The 9439-nt window shown below is 37.0% G+C and overlaps 1 pseudogene; it reads right to left on the bottom strand.

The window, feature by feature from the left end:
- Window positions 1–821: 821 nt before the first annotated feature.
- On the bottom strand, window positions 822–8726 carry LOC113311295 (annotated as a pseudogene).
- Between the last annotated feature and the right edge of the window lie 713 nt (window positions 8727–9439).

The raw sequence follows: 9439 nt of genomic DNA on the forward strand, positions 1-9439 counted from the left end.
CATTTTCAATCTCATAGTCCAACAAATATATGCACAATGTCCACCAAGAAATGGAGAACCAGCAAAAGAAAGAGCGGAACCCCCTCTACAGATAACCAGTGACACTGAGTATATAATAAACCATCCACGTCATACTGCGAACCTACAAGGCCATGACCTAAAGTTCGTAATGCCTGATGATTAAGAAGTTTCTTTTCTCCGGACGAGCCGACAGATTTCTTGCTCAACCATATTCAATTCCAAGATGTATGAACTGTTACAGACATGCCCGCAGGAACCATGATTCCGACAAATTTAGCTAGATACGTGCTTACAATAATTACAGATGTAAGTGTTAATGAAGAAGAAACGAAGGGTTTATAGAATTTGATCCACGTGATACTATCAAGATTGGTACCAAGTTTTGGATACCTTCTGGGTTTTTGCATTTCAAACTCTCACTAAATAAGACTTCTAGCTCGGTCATGTGACTAATGTATACCAGTTTTTGCAGAAAAACCACATATGTCAGTATACCTCGACCGAAGATGGAAAATAAGAGTTAGCTGACATTTGCATATAGTGATCCATCGCCATTCATCAAAAAAACTTCCTCTGTTTAGCTAATAATTATACGTGTTACATATAAGTCCAGCCCTGCCAGGGAAGTAAGTCGGTAATATGTAATGCAAATTTTTCCAAAACATTTCACCAGCCTACATATATACACACACCATATGCAACAAAAATGACTGCCAAATTAAGCTTACATACTACCAATAATAAGAATCCAACCTCCACCAATATCTAGAAAATAAAGCCAGAACCTACTACTCTACTTGTTATAGCCAACAAGGTTTTACATACAACTGGCTCTTATACATTATCATAACGTTAGTACTAGTATTACTGAACTTGTTTTTGATGCTGTTCTTGTAAGTATACTTCCTAGCCAACAATGTATACATGACCAACTTCATCCATTCATGCCAGTAGAAGTTATCTAATTATACTTTCATTCATGTCCTTCCCAAACCAGCTACTCCTTCTCATTCATTCCTCTTATTCGCTCAACAACTGTTATCAATATACTGCTGAGAAAATCTGCCACTCCAAGCACACTGAGACACAACGCAATGCCCAAGCTTCTCATGTTCTCTGGTGAGCGAAACCGTCTCCAATTCCAAAAACCAAGAAATGAGGTGATAACCAGAACACACTCATCAATGTTTTACCTGACGAACTATGTGCAACAGATAATCTTTTCCTTTCCACCAAAGCTGCAATTACCATTGCCAACATAGTGATCGCCGTAGCAATTCCTATCCTTGGGAGGATATTGATACCTGTGACTCTTCTCAGCCTGGGTAATAAAATCCTGTCATACACAGATATGGAGAGTATCATTCCAATGGCTGCAATACAATAGGTTGATGCTGGTGGTAGCTCAAATCCTCCACTGCCAATCTTCCGGTTCATATGGATACCTTGCTTGATGAAGAATGTTGTTGCCTGTGCTAAACATATCCAAATGTTAATGTTGTCAACCAAATGGGAATCATGTTCAAAAGAAGTTTCAATTCCTCTACGCTAGTCACTGTTTCTAGTCTCCAGGTCCAGGGATTTCTCTGGATCTTCGTTTGGGTTGAAATCGATGATGCAGCATCCTTATTGGTCTCTTCAATTATTGCAGCTTTGTCGAGAAACCTGAAAATGTGCAACCGCATGTAAAAAGCACTGAAAATACAAAATGGACATCTATTTATTGGCTACATCTACTAGAGCATAAAGGGGTGTGTAGTTGTTGGTTACCTAAACTTGTCAGTCTGTCGTAGAAGTGTCTGATGGTTTGTGCCATCATATAACTGAGAAGAATTTGATGGATAAGGAAGCTTTCTCTTGGCGATAGCTGCTACCAAAACCTGAATCATTGGAGTCAGGGGACTCCACTGCTTGGCTGTTCTGTACCGGTAAAATGGCATCCCAAAACAGAACACTACGATGGTAGCAATCATAACAACAGTGATAATAATATCACCAGCAAGCCAACCAATTTTCTGTTGGATGTGACTAACCACGGTGAGACCTAGGATCAGTCCACTGCAGAGGCCAAAATTCCACCAGTTGAAGTATGACATCTTCTTCTTCCTCTCTTGTACGTGATTTTCATCGAACTGATCTGCTCCAAAAACTTTCCAATGACGGCTTGTGACCACCGGTACCTATAGAGATCAAGTAGATTGCAATGAAGAAAACCACCTCATGAACCTTCGGCGATCTATGATGGCACATTGTAGTTGTACTGCTACCACTCATGACAACGTCAAGAGGCTTTAGGCCAGGGATGAGCTCTGACATTGTCAGGAGTATTAAACCCTGTATGTAAGCAAGCCATTGTTCAGTTCAATCGACATCTCCGTAGTATTAAAATTCCATATTCATCAAATTAAAGGGTGCTACATCAGTAAATAACAATGGATTACAAGTATGTAACTTAGATTGTTGACGAAATTAGAACCATGGAGAACCTGCCAAAGTAAGCATCAGCCAAAAACCCACCGAGGAGAGGCATCATGGTGGTTACTCCTGACCAGTAGTTAACGTTTTTGTCTGCTGTCTTGAGATCTTGATGAACCACTTTGGTTAGATAAACAATGAGATTTGTTGAAATCACAAAGTAACTCAATCTTTCACCAAACTCAATTGCTGCACATATATGATGGTTTAATCGATTAATATTTGACCTTTAAGTTATTGTTAATACGATAAATGGCAGATAGAATCTAACAATTAGAGTGAACTAACCACATTAGAACACAAATTACAGCTTAGGCGGAAAATACAATGCGCATCCATGATAAAACGGAACCAAATACGGAGCAAATATCCCACATGTACACAACAATGATACAAATGCTAGATAGTAGAGAAGAATGAAAATTACTACCAACAATTTCTTCAGATGTAGTGTGTTAAATGTCTACGTACTGTTAATATATATTCTTATTTAAGAATAATATATTGTTTCCTAGTATACATGATCTTTGTTTTATCGTAATTTTGGGCTCTATATATTCATGAGGTATGTAACCAGAATTGATAAGATTATCATAATAATAATTATCTTCTTCTCGATCCTATATTTGTGAAGATGGTATCTATGAGTTAGGGTTCGTGAATCATGGGTAATGATTCAGAATTATACCAAAATAAAATATAAAAAAAGGGCAGATGGAAAACAAATTTGCTCCTATTATCGTTCAATCTGAAGGTGCAGCATTCAAGGCTGGGATTGTTCTTGTTGAAACAAACTAGGATTTGTGGTTACAAATCATGGAGATGCATATTGCTGAAAAAGAAAAAACCTCCTTTTTTATGGGAAGGACAAGAAAACCTACCGAGGAAGATCCAAGATATGAGAAGTGGCACACAATTAATCAAAAGGTCAAGAGATGGTTGTTGATGTCTATGTCACCTGAAATCATGAAGAGATATATTCGGTTACCTACTGCTAGAGAGATTTGTGATGCATTATCTAAAGCCTTTTATGATGGACATGATGAGATGCAGGTATTTACTCTAAATCGACGAGCGTTTTCGGCAAAACAAATGGCAGAGCACTCTCAATTTATTATGGAGAACTAACTGAAATATTTGGAGAGCTGGATCATCGTGACAAGGTGGTTATGGAGAATTCTAATGATATTGAAGCCTATCGAAAATTAATTCAGCGCCTAAGGGTGCATATATTCCTTGCCGGATTAGATGAAAGTTTTGAGCTGATCCGTGGTGAAATCTTGAGAAAGGATCATATTCCTGAATTTGAATCATGTTATGCACTCGTTTTTCGTGAATCTGTTCGACGTACAACGATGGAAAAAGAATCGGAAGAAGTTGAACCTGCTGCTATGGCAACTCGAAACCGGTACAGTAAAAAAGGGTCTTTTCAGAGATACTCAAAGACTGAGGTGGACAAGTCATCAGTTAAGTGTACACATTGTAATCAATCTGGACATACAATTGGCATGTGTTTCGAGTTGGTTGGATATCCAGATTGGTGGGATCAACATCTGGAGAGGAAGAAGGAGACAAACAAAAGATTCCATGGTAATATCTGCATCAGTAGCAAGGACAGGTAACGATGGTAAGTTTTTAAATGTTTCTTCACTTGTTTCGAATAATTCATGGATAGTTGATTCTGGTGCCACAGACCATATGACATGTGATTCTAAACAAATCTTTCCCCTTAAACCATCCTTACAAAAAACAATCTCTATTGCAAGTGGCTCACAAGCTCCAATTACTGGTGAAGGGTCAACATCTCTCATTGAAAATTTAAACTTAGATTATGTCTTAGTAGTTCCTACATTAGACTGTAATCTCCTATCAGTTTCCAAAATAACTAATACTTTACATTGTGTAGTGATATTTTGGCCTGACTGTTGTGTTTTTAAGGACATCATAACGAAGCAAACGATTGGTTATGGTGTTAAGCGTGGGAAGCTATATTATCTGGATTTGTGTCAAGTAGTTCGGATAAGCTGCGTCAAACTATTCTTGCTGATGGTTCTGAGGGGGAGAGACAAAAATCTCATATTTTGTTATGGCCTCGACGATTGGGACATGCGTCGTTTGGTTATTTAAAAAAATCATTTCCTAGTTTGTTTGCAAAACTTGATATTTCTAGTTTTCATTGTGAAGTATGTGAACTTGCAAAAATCCATCATGCTTCTTTTCCATTATCATTCAATAAGAGTCCAGTTCTTTTTATGATCACACTCTCTGATGTTTGGGGGCCATCTAAAACTATTACCCTGGGTGGTTCAAGATGGTTTGTTACTTTCATTGATGATTGCACTAGAATGACGTGGGTGTGTCTCATGAAAAACAAAAGTGAAGTTATCGCCTTGTTTCAAAAGTTCCATAAGATGATTAACACTCAGTACAACAAACAGATTCAAGTACTTGGTAGTGATAATGGTGGTGTATATATGGATTCTGACCTTCAACATTATTTGGAGGGACATAGAATTATTCATCAAACTACTTTCTCTAATACGCCTCAGCAAAATGGAGTAGCACAGAGAAAGAATCGTCACTTACTGGAAGTGGTCTGTGCTTCATTGATAGAAGCAAATATGCCATTGATGTATTAGGGAGAGGCACTTATTTCTGCAGCATATCTTATAAATCGAGTGACATCCTGTACCATTGTGTTTCAAACACCCCATCAAGCTCTTGATGAAGCAGTTGTGGCTCCAACTGTTCCTAATCTGCCGCCTCATGTGTTTGGTTGTGTAGCTTATGTTCATCTGCACAAGAACCAACGTGATAAGTTGGCTCCTAGAGCTCTGAAGTGTGTATTTGTGAGATATGCAACAACTAAAAAGGGATATCGTTGCTATCATCCTCCAACAAAATGAATGTTTGTTACTTTGGATGTTGTATTTCATGAAGATACTATGTATTTTTCATGTGAGTCTGAACTTCAGGGGGAGTACTATAAGGAAATTCATACTCTTAACTATAATGAAGATATATCGGAAATTGAGGTATTTGTTATTGTCAACTCTGATGATATGGTAAGAGAATCTGTTGATGAAGGTTCTTTAAGAGAAGAAACATAAAGTACAGTATTGGATCGTGATATAGAGATTCAAGATGAGGTTATGATAGAAGAGATTCCAGAGTCTATGTTACCTCAAGAAGATGAAACACCAAACCAATCGTCTTCTACGGATGTTCTTGAAGAATCAAGGAAACAACTTCCACAACGTGTAAACAGAGGTATTCCTAAACCCAGATATGAACCTGAAATCTCTAGTAAGGTTAAGTACCCTATGAGTCATTATGTCTCTCACAATCTTTTGTCTAAAGCTAATAAGGCATTCGTGAATCAACTATCTACTGTTTTATTCCTAACAATGTGCAGGAAGCATTAGCTGATCCAAAATGGAGAGCAGCTATAGAAGAAGAAATGAGGTCTCTTTTTCAAAATGATACTTGGGATTATGTTGATTGTCTAGAAGGAAGAAAGTTTGTGGGGTGTCGTTGGATTTTCACCATTAAATACAAGGCAAATGGTTGCTAACGGGTACAGCCAAACTTATGGTATCGACTGTACAAAAACTTTTGCTCTAGTAGCGAAAATCAACACAATACGAGTCTTGTTATCGCTTGCTGCAAACTTGGATTAGCCTTTGCACCAGTTTGATGTAAAGAATGCCTTCTTGCATGGTGAATTAACTGAAGAAGTTTACATGGAGCTCCCACCCGGTACTTCAGTTCCAGGATCTCATGGTAAGAAGTTATGTAAGTTAAACAAGTCATTGTATGGACTAAAACAATTTCCAAGGGCCTGGTTTGGCAGATTCACCAAATCTATGAGGAACTTTGGATATCGTCAGAGGAATTCTGATCATACTTTGTTCATAAAGAAAAGGAAGGATAAAATTACTGCTCTTATCATATATGTAGATGATATGGTGGTGACAGGAAATGATCCAGAGGAGAGGAAATCTTTCCAAAGATACTTATCAAAGGAATTTCAAATGAAAGATCTTGGTTCATTGAAATACTTCCTTGGGATTGGAGTTTCTCGATCCGGTGAAGGAATTTTCTTATCACAAAGGAAATATGTTCTTGATCTGCTAAAAGAAGTGGGCATGTCAGCATGTCAGCCAATCCATACACCTTTAGAAGAAAAGGTAAATTTGTGTATTGAACCTGATCAAGTTCCTGCTGATAAAAGGAGATATCAAAGACTTGTGGGGAGATTGATGTATCTATCTCACACAAGGCTAGATCTTGCTTATGCACTCAGTGTTGTTAGTCAATTCATGCACAATCCAGGTGAACAACACATGGATACAGTTTTACGTATTTTGAGGTATTTGAAGTCTGCTACTGGAAAAGGAATTTTATTCTCTAAAACTGAAGATTATAGAAAGGTTGTGGCATATACAGATTCTGACTATGCAGGAGAAATAGATGGCAGACGTTCTACTGCAGGCTACTTTGCCTTTGTGGGAGGTAACTTAGTTACTTGGAGAAGTAAGAAACAAAATATTGTTACACGATCAAGTGCAGAGGCTGAATTCAGAGGTATGACAGATGGCATTTGTGAAACTTTATGGTTGAGGCTTCACTTTAAGGATTTGGGGGTTCCTCTCAAGGATCCTATTACTTTGTATTGTGATAACAAAGTTGCGCGTGATATTGCTCATAATCCTGTTCAGCATGATCGTACTAAACATGTGGAGGTTGACAGGTTCTTCATCAAAGAGAAGCTGGACAACAACATTATTGAGCTGCCACCAGTTCGGTCTGAAGAACAACTTGCAGATATTCTCACACATGGAGTGTCAAGCAAAAAATACTTGAGTTTTCTGGACAAGTTGGGCATGTGTGATATCTATGCACCAACTTGAGGGGGAGTGTTAATATATATCCTTATTTAAGGATAATATATTGTTTCCTAATATATAGGATCTTTGCTTTATCGTAATATTGGGCTCTATATATTCATGAGCTGTGTAACCAGAATTGATAAGATTATCATAATAAGAATTATATTCTTCTCGATCCTATATTTGTGAAGACATAAAAAGAGCGGTTTTCCAGACACCAGTAGATGCTCTAAGAGGACGTCTTCCCTTATGATCCACAGACGCATCATTCACCCATTTCTGTTGTTCGATTTCCTCTCCTTACTTCTCTGAATTCTTCTCATGTTCATACAATTCTTCTTCTTTGGCATCATCGTCATCCATTCCAACTACTGCTTGCTTTTCCTCATCCATTTCTTCTTTCTCTGAAACTCACACTTACCAAATGACAAATGCAATTAAACTTTACTTGAGATCGCATTCATACCAAATACCAACTACTGAAAAATGGGATATTATGTAGATAAATAAAGATGATGACGACGTATGGATGAGTATGACATGCAACAAAAATCATGGTATGGATGAGTATGACATGCAACAGAAATTATGGTACTCCTTCCGTACCTATTATATAGACGGAATTTTGAATTTTGCTTGTATCACTAGATAGGCGGATTACTATTTCCAAAATAAATATTTCCATACATGCATGACCTTATTAATGGTACATAGATAATTACGTTATTAATAGGACAAGGAGTAAAACATGAAAAAACATAAAAAATTATGAATCCAATGTGCTTTTCTTAATGTAAGAGAATTTTCTCTCACCGCCTATATATATATATGCGATACCGTGGGAGTATTAGTCTAGGGATGAAAATAATGACAGAACTGAAAATGTCTCGTTTTTGGTTTTCAACTTTTCATTCATTAATTGCTCACTAAATTTAGTCAAGAGTCATTAATAAGATTCTTCTTCTCTCTTTTGAAATTTTTCCAGAAAATTGAATTCACAGGGAGGATGGTGGGAATTAGTTGTCATGCAACTTTTCTGGTATAAGCAGTAATATACGTGGAACAACCGAACAAGTCTTTCTAAAATGGAAATAAATACAGCATTTTGGACTCTTACTAATGAATGTCATGTCATCACGCACTGCACCCTGCTTGTACATTTGCAATGCACCACTAAAAGGAGAATATTTTTCAACTCAAGTAGGCTTGTCAATTAAACCAAACAAATTAAACTTAAATGAGTGCGCTGTTAAAACAGTGATCAATTTCTATAGAAGTTTTACCAACAGGAATAACATGAGTTGCAAGATTAAACACGACATATCTTAAAGGTTCCATTTAACTACTAAATTAGATTAGTCTCAGACTCGAAAGCAAACAGCCAAGGTCAAACAACACAACAAAAACAACTGCTATGAACTAGAGGTCTAATTGCACAATTTCTCTAGGTGATAATTGCTTGCTGTAGTAGATGAGTCCAAATTTTCTTGTTTCATGTAGCGCATATTATCTGGCTGTTTTGCATCTTTAATTAGTCAGCAGCATGCATTTCGGAACTCCAAAAACACTGCAAGTTTCTTTATTCACACAGAAACATCCCCATTTCGAGCACTACGTCAAAAAATATCATTTTCACCTTTAAATTATAAACTACATGAATTCAGTATACTTAAAAAAGAGAGACATATGTAATAAAAATACAGGTAATACGGGTCATGTTGTAGCATTATTTCATCTAATCTTTAATGCCAGCAACGAAACTGAGTGCAATAAGGACCTTAATGACTCCTTTGGTTCATTTGCAGGTTAACTCAATATACGTGCAACAGCTAACTATATACATTGCTATAAGAATCACATTGACCACATAATTAGTCAGTAAGCATGAATCTGTTTCTAGAGCCTCAATTATTTCAGTCAATTGTAAGGAACCACTACTGGAAAGATGGAAGTTAGGGATATTTAAAACAACCAACATTTTTCATAGGAATGTTCCACAATAAATACGATCAATTCAGAGTTAAATCACACAAAAAAGCCACAAATGGAAA

The sequence above is a fragment of the Papaver somniferum genome, chromosome 9 (assembly GCF_003573695.1).
Source record: "Papaver somniferum cultivar HN1 chromosome 9, ASM357369v1, whole genome shotgun sequence".
NCBI classification, from domain to species: Eukaryota; Viridiplantae; Streptophyta; class Magnoliopsida; order Ranunculales; family Papaveraceae; genus Papaver; species Papaver somniferum.